General features: G+C 40.9%; 1 pseudogene; it reads left to right on the top strand.

The window, feature by feature from the left end:
• Nucleotides 1-12,681: 12,681 nt before the first annotated feature.
• LOC149253044 (uncharacterized) lies at nucleotides 12,682-14,277 on the top strand (annotated as a pseudogene).
• Nucleotides 14,278-17,517: the final 3,240 nt, after the last annotated feature.

The raw sequence follows: 17,517 nt of genomic DNA, 5'->3' as shown, positions 1-17,517 counted from the left end.
TAATTCTAACGTCCTCATTGTTAATTTTTCTAAGGGAATATTGATCTTTGCTTGGATAATTGCATTCCTATATACTTTTCATCATTTACATATTCATTCACCCCAATATAACTTAACATCATTAACACTTATGTAGAAAGAAAAAAATCAACAATAATGCAATACAAATAAAAGGAACATTAGAAGAAAAGTGCACACACACATAGAGACACCAGGATTGGTTAAAGACCGGGGCAAAACCCCACAAGGGGGGGAACACATGATTCTTCTTCTTCTTCTTCTTCTATTAGATTTCAACAATTATCTCACTAAGATACAAAGTACAATGAGATACATCAACCTGCCTTTGATCACCAACCCAAGTCAGTTCACAACTACGTTTGTGAATTAACATTTGATAAACCAAGAAAGTTTCTATTGTACCACTGTTGCAAGAAAAAAATGCATCATCAAGCATTATCAACTTTGTTCGAACTATATTAAGTATATCATGATGTCTATGGGATGAGCTATCCACCACTGATGTATCAAAGTCATATCAATGTACATTAAGTGCCATATCATAACTACCATAAAGTAAGCCTTATTTTACCATGCCACTTATATACACATTAAGGGTGTCTATGATTCATAGGCATGTGCATACCATGTCTACCTATTGTATAGATCATAAGAGTGTCTGCCTTGACATATAAATTTTGTCTGTCGTGTCATATACAACCATACCATACATACCATGTCTGCCATGAAGAGTCTAGACATATCCTCTCTGCCATGAAGAGCTTAGCCATACCCTGTCTGCCATGACATATACAACCATACCATACATACCTGGTCTGCCATGAAGAGCCTATCCATATCCTGTCTACCATGAAGAGCCTAGCCATACCCCATATTCCATGAAGAGCCTAGTCATACCCTGGTGGGAGGCAAACATATGAACCAACCATAATTGTAAGGATGCCAATATGTAATGCTGCAAAGATGCCAATGTGTAATTGAAACGATGCCAAAACATATAACAACATGATGACCCAAAAACGATGTCACGACATATATGATGCAAAGTCATGACTATAATATATATGCGGTGCTAGGACTTTAATATATAGGCGATGCCATAACTGTTATTTAAATATGATGCCAAGACTATGTGCGATGTATAAGATGTATGCAATGATTGTAATATGTACGCCAAGATTGTATGTGTTATATAACACTAATGTGACGATTGTAATATGTATGCCATGATTGTATGTGATACAAATGAGACAACTGTAGTATGTGTGCCAGAATTTTACTGAATACATAAACGAACTAAGATGTCTATTTTTGTTAGAGCATACATATACCTACAATGTCATATAATTGAGATGACAATGATTGATGTGAGACTTCCATATGATTACTGTGATAAAGATCGAAGGATCAATCCCATATGAAAGACCTGTAACATGCCAAGTGAAACATGTGCCAAGAGGGGCTATGTTATCAAAAGATTTCAGCATCGAGACATTGAGCTAGCGAGCCGTCGGAACCCATATCAACACTAACCATAATGATGAACACTTTAACGAAGAGTGAAAGCCTTAGTTAGAAAAAAGATATGATGCATAGTCAAAACATAGATGTGATGCTCAGTACTACAGAGATGCGATGTCTTTTCCACCTGTCTTCCTTCTCAGTGAATCACAAAGATATTCTTTATATAGTATATGATAAGGTCCCTTATATGAGGTCGACATTAAAACATGGTTGGAAATTTAAATTTGAATTTCCCATTAATTTATATATTATTCAAATTCCCTTATAAATATTTGTTCAAATAATTCTTTTGACTAATATAATCCTTCACGGGTCTCAAGGGGTTGCTTTTGGAGGCTTAGGGTTTCCCTTAGGGGAAATACATCACGAAGCTGCCAAATTTCAACACTCCCTCTCAACTAGGGACAAATTTCATCAGTATCATAGATCTCTTCTCATCATAGTTGTATCATTACGTATCTAAAGAGGAAGACAAACATCAATATCATCCAAAAGAAGAGGAAGCCATCACCAATGGTAGGGGAGATCAATCCTCAAACCCTACTATTCCTGAAGACATATCTCATGAGTTCTTGGAGGTGTACAACCCAAGCTGATTATGATGTAGGTGTTCTACCACATGACTCTTGAGTGTCATTGTTTGGAAGATTAGTGGACAATAGGATGGGTGAGATATTGTATTGATCAATATAGTGTGGAAGATGCTTGCTCCCCTATGCTATGACTCTTATTGCTCGACATAGGGTGGAAGATGTTTGCTCCCATATGAGATGCCTTGAGGTGAGAGTGTCCCATAGGACCTTTCTCATTGTCATTGGATTCCAGGTTGAGATGTGCTCCTTATTGTTGTTTCAGGTTGAGATGTGCTACCTGATGTTGTTCCAGATTGAGATAAGTTCTTCGATGTTGTTGATGTGAATTGAGGGTGGTAGCTTAAACTCCTCTCCGATGTCAAATTCTTCTTCTTTTAGATTCAAGAATCTTCAACATATGAGCAAAGACAATCAAGAGATTAGCAAGGATAATCAGAAATGAGCTAAGATGAGCGAAGATGAATAATGTCGACATTTGATAGCAAGATACTTGCGATGATTACGTGATTCAGTTGGAATTTCTCCCTAGCTAAGAGAGAATGTTAATTTGGCAACTTAGTGACAAATTCCAATCACGGGACTAGATTCCTCTTTTCAAGAGGACCAATTTTGACTATTGAGGTGCTCAATTTGGACAAGGGAAAGTGTATTTTTGAGGAAAAATCCACATGTGCACAAAAGGACAGGTCGACCTAAAAGAGAAATTGGACACCCATGGATGGCTATAAATACAAGTCAAGTGACCCTAATTTGGACATCATCATCATGATTATTCTTCTTTCTTTGTGTTTGGCTCGTACAGGTCTCAAGCAACGTTGCAGAGATTGCCTCGTACAGGTCTCTGCATGCAGTTGGGACCTAGGGTTTGAATTTTACAGTTGACCATAGACTTCGTCAGTTGACCATAGAGTTCGACAATTGACCGCATATAGTGACTGGTTAATCGTAGGCTTTTGAATCATGGTTTTGATCATTAGCATTGTTGGGTTCATCTCATGGACATTGTTTAGTTGATTTTGCTGGATATGATTATGATTGAAGATATGGATCATTGTACTCTCTTTTTTTGAATCATTCAATGGCAATCTAATAAGAAGAAGAATTTGAAAGGGTTTTCCCCGTAGTGGGTTTTCCCTGGTCTCCGACCAATCCTGATGTCTCTATGTGTGAATATTTTTCTTCTATTGTTCATTTATGTTTCACTACATTGATGATGATATTGTTCTTTCTATGTAATTGCATATGTTGTTGAATAATGTTGTAAAACTAAATAATGATATGATGTTATGGGGTGAATTTAATATGCAAATGAAGAAATGCAATTATCTAAAGCAAAGAACAATATAGCCCTAAGAAAATTTAACAATAATTAGGTAGGATTTTTGGCATTATGGAAAGGTTTGGAGATCGCTATTGCAAAAGGTATAAGAAAACTAAAGGTTCTTAGTCATAAGGAAGATCTCCAAATCGACACACACACACACACATATATTCCCTTTTTTAAAAGCATGCTCTAAGTTTATAATACATAATTGACATTATAAATTAAAAAGAAGGTTTTAAGAACACTTTATGCAAGATTATTCAATATTTACATGAATTCTTTACCAATAATGCAATGATTATGGATTAATTACTCACAATACATTACATAGGTCATACCATGAGTGTTTCATTAAGATGATACAACTTCTAGTTTTATTTTTAACATGTAAGGTTAACTAGATTACAAAATGAAGAAATACAAAATATAAAATTTAGACAATGTGATATTACATCAATCAAAGAATGGGTACATCCATTAATGTATTAATTTTTTTAGCTTATTAAACATTTTCCATGCTACCTTTAGTTTAGGTAGTAAATTTAATCCAACATATGATTTTGTTTACTTTTAAATTATGTGGTACAACCAAAGTGGCAAGTTTATTAATATTTAGTTGTACGTCATTTTGCAATCAATGCATCATAACACCTATCCTTTTGCTTTTTTGTCGTCTTCCTTGCTGATTCTCAATGGATTTCAGCTTGGGAGGGGCCCCTCCCCCTGGCAATGAGGAGGTCAACTTTCATGCTTTGATTTTGATGCTTAAAACTAATCCCAGGCCAAAGGAGCATCAAAAGAAATTTGTTAAAAAGGCTGAGAATATTTTTTTGGTTGCTCTCCCTCTAGGCTTTCGAAAGACCTCTTTGAATTTCTCTAACAGAGCCTTGCTTGGGAAATTCAAGGGCATGTGGCCCTCACCCATGTCCATTGAACATTGGTCTAACAAAGCCTCGAAATCCATGATGAAAGGAAACCTAGATTTACTTGCAATGGGCAATGGCTTTTTTGTCTTTCTCTTCAATCTGTAACGAGGAATTTCAATCCGGATGAGGATATTCCTACCATCGTGCCTATCTAGGTCAAGCTTTCTCACTTTCCCCTGTCGACTTGTTGGATCGATGAATGCTTGAAGACCATTAGAAATGGTGTAGGAAGGTTTCTAGATCACACAAAACATAAAGGCCAACAATTTGCATGTGCCACAATATGCATAGAAGTGGACCTTGAGAAAGTTATCCCCTTTGAGATTGTTCTAACCCGAGGAGAATGGAAACATATTCAACCACTTGACTATGAGAAACTTTCGTTTAAGTGTTAGAGTTTCCATGAATATGGGCACTTCAACTGTGACTATAAAAAATCTCAGGCTAGAATTGGAGAAGGAATGAGCTCTACACAAGAAAATCAATGGTACACCCAAAAGAGGGGGGGAAATCGAGGGAAAGGTGGGATCAATAACTCTAAATCTTCTTGGAAGACCTTCTTGGCAAATTAGATCTTTTGGATGTTACTCTAAAAGATGGAATATACTTGGTCCAATTATCGAAGCAGTTCTTAGCACATAGTGGCTCATTTGGATTGTTTCTTCATTCACAATGATTGGTTGGTCCTCCATCCACCTCCTCCCAACCCCTCCCTCTCCCTCTCACCCGACTTCCTCCCCCCAACTCCCTCCCTCTCCCTCTCACCCCACCTTGCCCTCCTTCCTATAGTCACCTCCCACTAATCCCCTCCCTGTCCCTCTCCCCCCAACCCCTCCATCCACCTCCTCTCCCCCTCCTCTCCCCCTCCCACTCCATCTCACCCCACCTCCCCCATGCTCCTCCCTTCCTCCCTCCCTCAACTCCACCTCCCGCCTACCCCTCACTCCACCCGACCTCTCCTCCATCCTTTCCCCTCCATCTACCTCCCACCGTGCCTCCCCACCTACCCTCCACCCTCCTACCAGCCCCTCCCTCTCCCTCTCACCCCAATTCCTTCCCATGCTCCTCCTGTCAACCCATCCCTCCACCTCGGCCCACACCCCTCCCTCTCCCTCTCACCCCACCTACCCTCCACCTGCATCTCCATCCCCTCCCCCCTTGCCCCACCTCCCATCCACCTCCTCTCCATCTCCCTCTCACCCTACCTCCCCAACCCACCTCGTCTCCCCCTTCCTCCTTTTCCTTCCACCCCACTTCCTGTCCCTCTCAACCCAACCCCTCCATCCCCCTCCTCTCCCCCACCCCTCCCGCTCCATCTCAGATCACCTCCCCCATGCTCCTCCCTTCCTCTTTCCCTCCAAACCTTGACTCCACCTCCTGCCTACCCCTCACTCCACCCGACCTCCCCTCCACACTTGCCCCTCCATCTATCTCCAACCCTACCTCCCTCACCCTCCTCCCAGCCCCTCCCTCTCCCTCTCACCCCAATTCCTCCCCATGCTCCTCCTACCAACCCTTCCCTCCACCTCGCCCCACACCCCTCCCTCTCCCTCTCACCCCACCTACCCTCCACCCACATCTCCATCCTCTCCTCCCTTGCCCCACCTCCCCCATCCCACCTCGTCTCCCCTTTCTTCCTTTGCCTTCCACCCCACTTCTTGTCCTTCTCACCCCAACCCCTCCATCCACCTCCTCTCCCCCTCCTCTCCCCTACCCCTCCTGCTCCATCTCACCCCACCTCCCCCGTGCTCCTCCCTTCCTCTCTCCCTCCAAACCTTGACTCCACCTCCCGCCTACCCCTCACTCCACCTGACCTCCCCTCCACCCTTGCCTCTCCATCTACCTCCCAACCCCTCCCTCTCCCTCTCACCCCAATTCCTCCCCATGCTCCTCCTACCAACCCTTCCCTCCACCTCGCCCCACACCCCTCCCTCTCCCTTTCACCCCACCTACCCTCCACCCGCATCTCCATCCCCTCCTCCCTTGCCCCACCTCCCATCCACCTCCTCTCCCTCTCCCTCTCACCCCACCTCCCCCATCCCACCTCGTCTCCCCCTTCCTCCTTTGCCTTCCACCCCACTTCCTGTCCCTCTCACCCCAACCCCTCCATCCACCTCCTCTCCCCCTCCTCTCCCCTACCCCTCCCGCTCCATTTCACCCCACCTCCCCCATGCTCCTCCCTTCCTCTCTCCCTCCAAACCTTGACTCCACCTCCCGCCTACCCCTCACTCCACCCGACCTCCCCTCCACCCTTGCCTCTCCATCAACCTCCCAAACCCTCCCTCTCCATCTCACCCCAATTCCTCCCCATGAAACTCCTACCAACCCCTCCCTCCATCTCGCCCCACACCCCTCCCTCTCCCTCTCACCCCACCTCCCCCATCCCACCTTGTCTCCCCCTTCTTCCTTTGCCTTCCACCCCATTTCCTGTCCCTCTCACCCCACAACGCCTCCCTCCACCCCCACCTCCCTGCTCCTCTTTCTCCCTCTCACCCCCCTCCTCCCTTATGCTCCTCCTTTCCTCTCCCTCCAACCCCCAACTCCACCTCTCGCCTACCCATCACCTAACCCCACCTGCCCTCCTCCTCCCTCCTACCCCGTAATCCCCTCCTCCCTCTACCTCCCCTCCCTCCATCTCGCCCTTCCCTCTCCCTCTAACCCCACTCCCCCCCGTGCTCCCCTTCCTAAACCCTCCTTCCACCTCGCCCCTCACCTCTCCCTCTCACCCCACCTCCTGCCCATGCTCCTCTTGCCAACCCCTCTCTCCACCTCAGCCCACACCTCTCCCTCTCCTCCCTCTCACCCACCTACCCTCCACCTGTCCCACCATCTCGTCCCCCCTTACCCCACCTCCCCTCCCTCCATCTTGCCCCTCCCTCTCCCTCTAACCTCACACCCCACTTCCCCCCCACGCTCCTCCCTCCAAACCCTCCTTCCACCTTGCCCCTCACCTCTCCCTCTCACTCCACCTCTTCTACCCTACCCCTCCCTCTCCATCTCATCCCACCTCCCCCATGCTCCTCTCTTCATCTCCCTCCAACCCATCACTCCACCTTCCACCTACCCCTCACCCCACTTGACCTCCCCTCTCCCCTTTCCCCTCCATCTCCTTCACTCCACCTCCTACCAACCCCTCCCTCCACCTCCTGCCAACCCCTCCCTCCACCTTAGGCCATGCCTCTCCCTCTCCTTCCTCTCACCCACCTACCCTCCACCTGCCCCACCATCCTATCCCCCCTTTGCCCACCTCCCATCCATCTTTCCCTCCATCCACCTCTCCCACCCCTCCTTGTCCATCTCACCCCACCTCCCCCATGCTCCTCTCTTCCTCTCCCTCCAACCCCCCACTCCACCTCCCACCTACCCCTCACCCCACTTGACCTACCCTCCCCCCTTGATCCTCCATCTCCTTCCCACCTCGCCTCACCTCCTCCCTCCACCTCCTCTGAACCCCTCCTCCCTTCACCTTCTCCTACCCCTCTCACTCCCTCTCCCTCTCACTCCACCCTCTCCCTCTCTCTCCACCTCCCCTCTCCCTCTCTCTCCACCTCCCCTCCTTGCCCCAACCCCACCCTCTACTTCGCCATACCCTCCTCCCTATCCCTCTCAACCACCTACCCTCCTTCCCTCTACTTCACCATACCCTCCTCCCTCTCCCTCTCCCTCTCAACCACCTACCCTCCTTCATGCTTCCCTCACCCTCCTCCCTCCGTCTTCCATCTCATCCCACCTTGCCCCACTCCATCTCCCTTCCTCATAAACTTTAGCATAAACAAACACATGCATATAGCATATTATACCAACTTAAATAAATAAATAAACAATTTAATATCAATGATTCTAAACACGGCAAAACATATCTAGAATAAAATTGATATGAAATGTGTTAAAGATGTGATCTAAATTTAGGTAAAGAATAATAAGTCTAGTCTCATTTCATTTCATGAAATCCACACCATAAAAGTACACCACCGTAACAACTAACAAATATTTAAAATAATTGGAAAAGTCTTATCAAAGTAATAATACGTGAATTAATAAAAAGGTGACCAAAGTGAAACTGTTTTTAAGACTCAATCAATACATTTGTTTTTCGTTTTTATTTTAAACCCCAAAATCGAAATTATAATTTTCTCATACAGTGGTTCTAATGAAATATAATGAGAATTGGCAGTTCTAATGAAATCTAACGAGACAGATGGACACAGAGAGGTTTATTTTAATTAATGAGACAGGAAAAAATGAAGACACAGAGAGACTGATGGACACAGAAAGGTTTATGCTAATTAATGAGACAGTCAACGTAAGGAAAGAGGGTTTTTGTTTGAGCTCCAGTCAGAGAGAGGGGTTCATGTTAAACCAAACAGACACAAAAGGAGGAAGGGCTACTTGAGTTTGAGTTTCCCTTGAACAAAAATCTTCTATGAGCTTGAGTTTGAGTTGCCATTGAACAAAAATCTTCAATGAGCTTGAGTTTGAGTTGCCCTTGAACAAAAATCTTCGATGAACTTGAGTTTGAGTTGCCCTTGAACAAAAATCTTCGATGAGCTTGAGTTTGAGTTGCCCTTGAACAAAAATCTTTGATGAACTTGAGTTTGAGTTGCCCTTGAACAAAAGTCTTCGATGAACTTAAGTTTGAGTTGCCCTTGAACAAAAATCTTCGATGAATTTATTCAAGAATAGATTCAAGCAAGCAATGATTGGGTTTGAGCTAAAAAAAACTGAGACAGAGATAGAAAGAACTAAATTTAATAACAGGTGGTGGATACATATGCACAGGGTTAAAGTAATGAAGAAGATAAAGAGAAGATGATTCAATTTGTTGGTAGGAGCCGACGCAGGGCTTCAACAACTACGGGTTGGTTGAAGAACGGAGAAGAGAAAATCACCAGAATTAGAAGAAGAAGGGTGTTTAGGGTTCAAAGAGGGTTTGGATCAGGTTTCACCAACCGAGGTCGAATCTATCTATGAGGTTGCATCCTCAAATGATGGTTCCCATCAGATAGAATTTTCCAAGATTTTATGCAAGCTTAAAACAGTGAATTCAATTCAAGTAAGGTAAATAAGTTCATGCAAATAAATGGAAAACAGGTAGAGGGAGGAGGGTAATACGAATTTAATGAACAATAGAACATCAATGAGCCATAAGGCAATGTTGAAGGAAGCATAAGAGCAGAACAAAGCACAACATAGAGGAAATAAATACCTGGAATTAGAAGAAAAGCAGTCCTATAGTTGAGCGTTGAGCAGCAATGATCTCCATGACCCAGAAGAGTGTTTAACTTCATGACCCAGAAGAGCGTTGAGCAGGTAAGTTGTGTCTTTGAAGCTGTTGCTCCAATAAATGATCAATTATAGTGTGGAAAGCCTGCAAGGCTTGATATATATAACCAAGGTTGCTTCTTATCTAAGGTTTTGGACTTCCTTTCAACGGATATTTTTCCTAATAGATCTTCCATGCTTTTGTTCCCTTTTGAACCGTTAAAAGCTTTTCCATGCTTTTCCTTCCTTTTGAACATCTTTTCCATGCTTTTCCTTCCTTTTGAATAGCCTTTCCATGCTTTTCCTTCCTTTTGAACATCTTTTCCATGCTTTTCCTTCCGTTTGAATAGCCTTTCCATGCTTTTCCTTCCTTTTAACCGTTAACGAGAGGTAAGGGATGTTTTCCCTTCACTCAATTTTATCCATCTCATCTCTCTTTAACGGAAAATTTTTAAAATTGCCCTCCACCATGTCACTCCACAGCATTATTAATCTAGTCAGCTTGCACAAAGAAATTTCAAGTTAAAAAATATTTTGGCATGATGATGGATGCTTTCAGAATGTTAGCTTTTTTGATTCAGTGTTATGCCTATTTTTGGTGTTATATATATGTGAATTTATGCCTTGTTGTTGTGTTCATTACCTAACTGATTTTTTCTTTTCTGTGATATATGAAAATTTTTGGCAGTAGATTTACGGATTTTTTTGCACATATGTGAAGAGGAGGTTTGAACTTTGAACTTTGGACCTATTTGATTGATAGATTTACCAAGTCTTTCATTGGAAACACGCTGCCAATATCTGAAAATCTATTTTCCAATCTGAAGTTCGTATACCAATATGCAAGCATCTCCCTATATTTGTCAAAACTGGTATACACTTTTCCCTGTTGCTCTGAATTACATAGTATGAGGAATATATGTTTTTTTGGTAATTCAATTATTGTTTAAATATCTGGATAAGAGGACTATGCAAGTTACTTTGTACATATATAGAGGTCTAGAGCTTAGATACTTCACTTTTGTATTTAAGTGTGTGTAAATGACGAGGTTCTAGTCCAACTTTTGTGCATTGTTCTTTTTATCAACTTCCAAGCATCTTAGCAATGATTATTGTTAATTCTTCACTGTGACACTGCACCTGGTAATTCAATTTTTAATGTGAAACCTGTTCATTTATAAAGGATGAGATCTATTTTGTTCTAATTAGCATATTTATAAATTTTATCAATTATTGTCATTGCCTCATGATTTATGAAAGAAGATATGAGGTTTCAATCTGGTAGGCATACGTGGGTCCATGTGCATATTTTTAGTTCTGATTATGTGTTTTGTGCATTGACATATATAAAAATTAAATCCTGATTTAGAAAGTGCATATTTACCCATATTTATAATGATTATTTGGCATGTGTGTATTGTTCCAGGCATCTCCATATTTTCCATAGTATATTCGTACTTTGTTACTGAGAAAGGTGAAACATCCAATGTTGGTGTAGAGCTCATTTAGGATTTGCCATTTTTGGGTTCTATATTTTTATAATTAATGAGTTATAATATGTATGCATTTCTGTAATTGGATTCTGTACACTGCAATATCATAGGAATAATGGCTACACATTGGAAGGGATATGTCTGGTGTTCAAAACCACTTGCTTTTCCTACTTTCTTATGTAGAAAGGATTCTCTTGAATCTTCAAAAGAAAAATCGTTAACAATTCAATTTCATCTCAACTATTTTGTCTGATTAAGCATATTTATAAATTTTATCAATCATTGTTGTTTTCTCATGATTTATGAAAGATACGAGGTTTTTATCTGGAAGGCATACGTGTGTCCGCGTGCTTATTTTTTGTTCTGATGATGTGTTTTGTGCATTGCCATATAAAAGAATTATTACGAAAGTATTTTGTAAAATCCATGAAATTAAAACATGTAATTAATTAGATTAATCATGTGATTTATAATCAACACGCAATTTATCAACTAATTGACATCAAATTACAATAAATGAGTAGAGACTACTTACCTATGGCGATGATGCTTCTCACTTGTGATTTAAGGGTTGAACACTAGTTGAATTTTGCTAACTGCAACAAAGTCTTAGGGACGACTCTCCATCCAACCGTAGGCTCAATTGCACAAAAACTTGCTACAATTGGCCACCCCCGAGCCCTCAATCAACGTACTACTACCACGGTATCATTTGTCTCACAACACTATTCTCCCAAGAGAATGGATGATGGTGTTATCACTCAAGAAAAATTTCTAAATTGTTCACATCAGTTCGATTGTTTGCCAAACGGTTGGTGTCAATGTTGGGTCTAGTCTTTTCATCTGGTTTTAGAGTCTAAATAGTTTGAATAGGAGTCTTGTTAAGAGTATTGTTGGTATGTATAAAGGGGTCAATTCTCTGTTTTAGTCTATCATTGGTCTCACATCTCACATGGATATCATATGTCCAAACTCATTTCAAAGCCGAAATTGTCTAGGTGATTTCGTAGCGCCTGTAATCATTTTAAAGTGGTTTTGCAGCACATAAATCCTTTTTAGCAGTTTCGCAGCGCAACATGTTTTAGGTGATTTCGTAGCGCATAATTCATATTTTGCACTGGCTGCGCTACGAAATTGGGGATTTGTTCGAATCCATAGCCATTCTTTCACAGCTGTCATATCCATCAAAATCCATCAACAGTTGTCAGCCTATACACTTCGTCTATCATATCCAATCGCTTATCCTCATCATTAGGTCGTTAGGTGTCTTGGTACTGGCACATGTTTGCAGTTGTATTTTACTTAGCGGTTTTGGTCGTTCAATCAGGGTTTTCAAAATAGTATCAGAGCAATCAGGGAAATGTTCTTGTGGGTGTTGCTTCTATTCTTCGAATTTGGAGCAGTCTGAAACTATTCCTTGTAAACAATCTTGAGCTCAGTTTTCAGGGATATTCTCATTGTACTGGATATTCTGTTTTCTAAGATTTTTCACCCAGCTGAAAGACACACTTGAGATCCGCGATTTTTATACATGACCTAAACGAAAGCCAAGCCATCCATATCCTCGGAAGGCAGGCACTGCTAGTCAAATTGGTCCATCAACAAATGAAGAGGAGAACAGATCACTATCAACAGTTTCATCTGCACCTGACAGATTGTGTACAGGTTCCAATCTAGGTGGTGAAACTCGGAAGAACGCAGCATTTGCTCCATACAATGCAAGACTGGGACCACTTCAAACACATGATAACATCAACTTGCAGGAAACAAATATGGAATCATCCAGTACAAGCATTTCACCATCAAGTCTCAAGCTATTTGGCCAGACGGTTTTAGTTCCAACTAATGAGTCAGGCTTAGATGTTAATGTTAAAGGAGCTTTCCAAGAGTTTACGTCTCATAAGAAGGAGAGACACTCATTAGATGGTCAAATTCCTGAGAATTCAAAGTTGGAAAAGATGAAAGGATCGTTGCATAATGTTGGTGTGAAGGCTAAAATGAAAGTAGTTAAATCTGAGAACGCCTCGGGGGTGACATTCAATATTCCACCATCAGACTCAGGGACCAGTATGCTCGAAGGTAGTGGTGAATCAAATGCAAATCTGCCCTGCAGGGAAATCCATACAGCACAGCAAGAGTCGGATGAGAAACTATCTGAACTGGATAACAACATGAATTCCCTTTCTAGAGAGCATCAAGCCTCTGTTCCTATATCCATTTATTCGAGACATATTCCAGTGCAAAATGTTGAAGGAGGGGCAGAAGAATGTGTGGCAATCAATACACTGAATGGTAACGGATCATTGTCTGACACAACTGGGAAGATGAAGACAGATGTTCAAACTTCACAGCTAAATGTTTTTCCACCATTTCCTGGCATGCCAGGTTCTTTCAATCCAGCATATGCTGCAGCAACACTAGCGGCAGCTGCATTCTAGCTTGGGTTGGTCTCAGGGGGTTCTCCAGTAGCAACAGGAGATCCACAGCCACCAAGAGAAGGGAAGAATGGGCATTCATTTGGTGAAGGCACAAGTGCAATGGCAGTAGTTACAGCAGCTTCTGGAAGTTCTTCACTTTTATGCAAGACATAACCTATAAGGGAAGCAAGAAAGCATGAGAAGATAATTACAACCAAAGAAGATGGTGAGATATTAGATGCAATGCCTGCCAGTCCTTGTGCCAATACTAAAGGAAAACTAAGTGTGGAACAATTGGATGATGGCATACCAGGTTTGTCGTGTCCCAAGTCTGGACATGCTGATGGTTTGCCAGAAGTTTTACCATCAAGTTCAGATCCCAACATAACTAGCTGTAATGAAGAGTCCTGTGATGTAGAAATGCAGATAGAGAAACCAAATTGTCAAGTGGAAGAACAAGATGATAATGCACTTTGTATCAACTTGCCCAATGGAGAAACTATAAATAGTAGAAAGGTTATAAAAGAAAGGTCATCAAGTGGTTCAAATACACCTTCAAGTGCTGACCCTGAAGTTGATCCCTGTTTGGGGATGAACACTGAAGTGAAGGGCAATAGTGAAAGGGATTTTGAGTTTAACTGGGTTGGTAGTGGAAGTTCTGATGCAGGAGGAGAAGAGGTATTAACCAGATTCATACAGTTATATTTGGAACAGTGAATGGTGTTATCGGTGTCATTGCATCTTTTCCTCAGGAGAAATATCTGTTTCTTGAAAAGTTGCAAGCAAATCTTTTCAAAATGATCAAGGGAGTAAGGTGCTTAAGCCATGAACAGTGGCGATCATTAAGCTATGAAAGGAAGACTGTGTTTTTGAAATTACACAGCAGTTTCGTAGCGCGCTACGAAACTGCTGTAGCTGCATGTTACAATTCAGTTGATCAATTATGATTGACAAAGCGGCAAATCTTTTTGAAAGGTTTTGTCATCACACAGGTACATGAAAACGGTGGACAGCACATCAAGGACATGGCAGTCTGCTCTATTTTGGGTAATTAAAGGATAAAGGACATGCTTCTTTGGATTCGAACATTTTGAGGTAAACCAAAGACCAGTAAAACAGGGATAATTTCCTATGTTTCAGGACAATGGAAAACGTGTGACATTGAAGACCAACATGGAGCCTTGAAGATCCATCACAGCCAAACTAAAAGAGACCACTTGTCAGGGAATAAATCCTGATTGTAATAAATGCTACATTCAACATGATGTAGAATTAGAATCCTAATTGTTTTAGGATTCTAGAGCTGTCAATTAACAGTCAGTTGTATTTATTAGTTAGTTAAAGGGTTAATAGGTGTCATTAGAAGTAGTTTTCGAGTTCCCTTAATGTTTAAGGAGGAATCTCGATTAGTTAGAATAAGAGCTCTATATATAGCTGAAACAGCAATGTACAAGGGGTTGGAAATTTTATGAAAAAAAGTTGATATTTGGCCTATGTAAGACTCATTTTCAATAATATACATGCTGAACTTTACTTCTCAGGATTCATGAAGGATTTTTTATGTTCAGAATATGTGATGTTGTCCTTTTCTTAATTCTTACAGTGGTATGGATGTATAATCACTCAGAATTCACTGAATGTGCTCTGACTTCCTGTATACATTTATAAACTCTGTGGTCCCATATGAGTTTATGTTCTGAATGTTTAAATGTTGAATGCCCTGACTTCCATGTAAGGTTGAGTTCATTGTTATATTGAGGTGTTGTTGACTCCATAAGCCCAATGGATAGTTTTGTTTAATGTGTTTCCACCATTCATATTTTCACAGTTGTTCTATAAGAGTTAGCCATCTTATCTTTAATCAAAATCATTAACCCATCAAGAGAGAGCCCTCTCAGGTTGAGGAGGCTAAGCCTCAGCCTAAAGTCGGTTTGAAATAGTTACTTGAAGTCTTCCTGGTCTGCAGCCTTGCAGGGCCTGATTTTGAGATAACAGATGGAATCATGGAATGATGGAATGCCTCTCATCCTCCTCCCCATCTATTAAATAGAGCAAACTTTGGAAGGGGAACCACATGCACACACTCCATGTGTCAACATGCAATTTACTGCTTTCTTGATTTATTCTTTTGTTTTTACTTTTTGATAGCTTTAATGATTTTTATTGCTTTCTTGTTTTATTTCTTATTTATATTTATTCAGAGCATGTAATTTATTTTATTATGATTTATTATTTATTTACTATTACTATTTTTTTATTTATTGTTTATTATTTATTTAATATTATATTATATTATATGATTTATAGTTTATTATTTATTATTAAGGGACATTACATACTCCCCCACTTTAAGGAACTTCGTCCCGAAGTCAAGTTGAATTATTTATTATTTTTTTATTATTTATTATTTATTATTAAGGAACATTACATTTATTTTGTTATTTATTACTTCATGTGACAATCCCAACACCCTCTGTTGAACTAGTATAACCAGCAGGCATCAAAAGTTTCACAACACCCGGGAAATCCCAAGGAATCTCTATCCTTTTTCCCACTTTCGGAATCAGGCATAAGCCTCCTTGGTTTGTATCCTAGTCCAAGGCTGGCCCCAAGGCTCGCGCCTGACTCAAACCTCATATGCCCCAAGGCAGGCTTCCGGTATAGTGCTCAATGTCACCGGGCATCTCGCAAGGTTGGCCCACTCCCTCCACAACTCACTAAGGCGCACAACCAGAGCATCGAAGTCCTTACACCTCCACCAAACTTCGGTATCCCAATACAAAACTAGGCACCTAGCCTTCAATATCAGGCACTTGGCCTCCTCAAGATGGTCCCATAGCCCTTCAAGAGCTATCCATCAAGAGCTACACAAGACAAAGGAACCACTGGCATATGTAGTGTTGACTGAGTTTGTCCCTAGCCCATATGGTGTTACATATTCTCCCTCGCTGGTATGGGCTCCTATGAGATCATCAAATAAACCAGCCCTCTCAGCCCATTTGTGATCTCCTGTCAGTCACCACATCTCAATATGCAACCAATGCATTAGCTATACCATCATAGTATCATAGAAAATAATCCACATGCCAAGTCTTGCATGTCATCATGAGAACATTCATCATTTTTAATCGCAACATTATGAATAATAACAAACTGCATGCTCACGCATGTCATAAATTTGTATGCAACTATCATATGCTTCACCTCATGAAATACCATCATAAGTTATAACATCAACATATTTGCATCAAAGACATATCATGACTTCACATAATAAATGAACCACATGTCAATAAACCTCATATTATTGCATCATAATTTCTATGCCATGTTATGCATATCATATCCATCATGAGTATTCAACATTAAATACATGTCATCACGTAGTAAATGAATATGTCAATATACCTCGACATAACATCATAATACCTATGCATATCATCATCATCATAAGGATACACATCACTATAAGAATCACATGTGCATCATTATCCTCATACCATCATATCATGAAACCTCAACATAAATATGAGAATCGTCTCAATACACATAAAATATAAAACAATAACACTATAATCATTCTTATCATGAATCAATTCCATTTCCTTATATAAACAATGAATACCAACTATGAAATAAGATTATTCAACGTCTCCCTAGGATCTAGGTTATCTCACCAATCTTATTAGTGTCATGTTTTCATCAAGATATTGATTACTTTTTTATAATCATTCCCACTTTTTCCAACTACTAAGTTGACCATTTACACCATAGGTATACTCATTTTAAGTACATCATTAAATTTTAAATGAGCCTCATCATCTCGAGCCATAATCTCTCATCATGTATTACTCCTTCCTCAAGGAAATTTTAGTGAAATTCATTGTAAAGATATTACCGGTTGTACAATATAAAATTAAAATTCCATGGTCACTATACATATTCTGCTTATCCAAT

This window comes from Pinus tabuliformis, chromosome 7 (assembly GCF_031772625.1).
Source record: "Pinus tabuliformis cultivar Carrire ecotype Pingquan chromosome 7, CPIR1, whole genome shotgun sequence".
Taxonomy (NCBI): domain Eukaryota; kingdom Viridiplantae; phylum Streptophyta; class Pinopsida; order Pinales; family Pinaceae; genus Pinus; species Pinus tabuliformis.
This window is presented reverse-complemented; position numbering and strand designations above follow the sequence as displayed.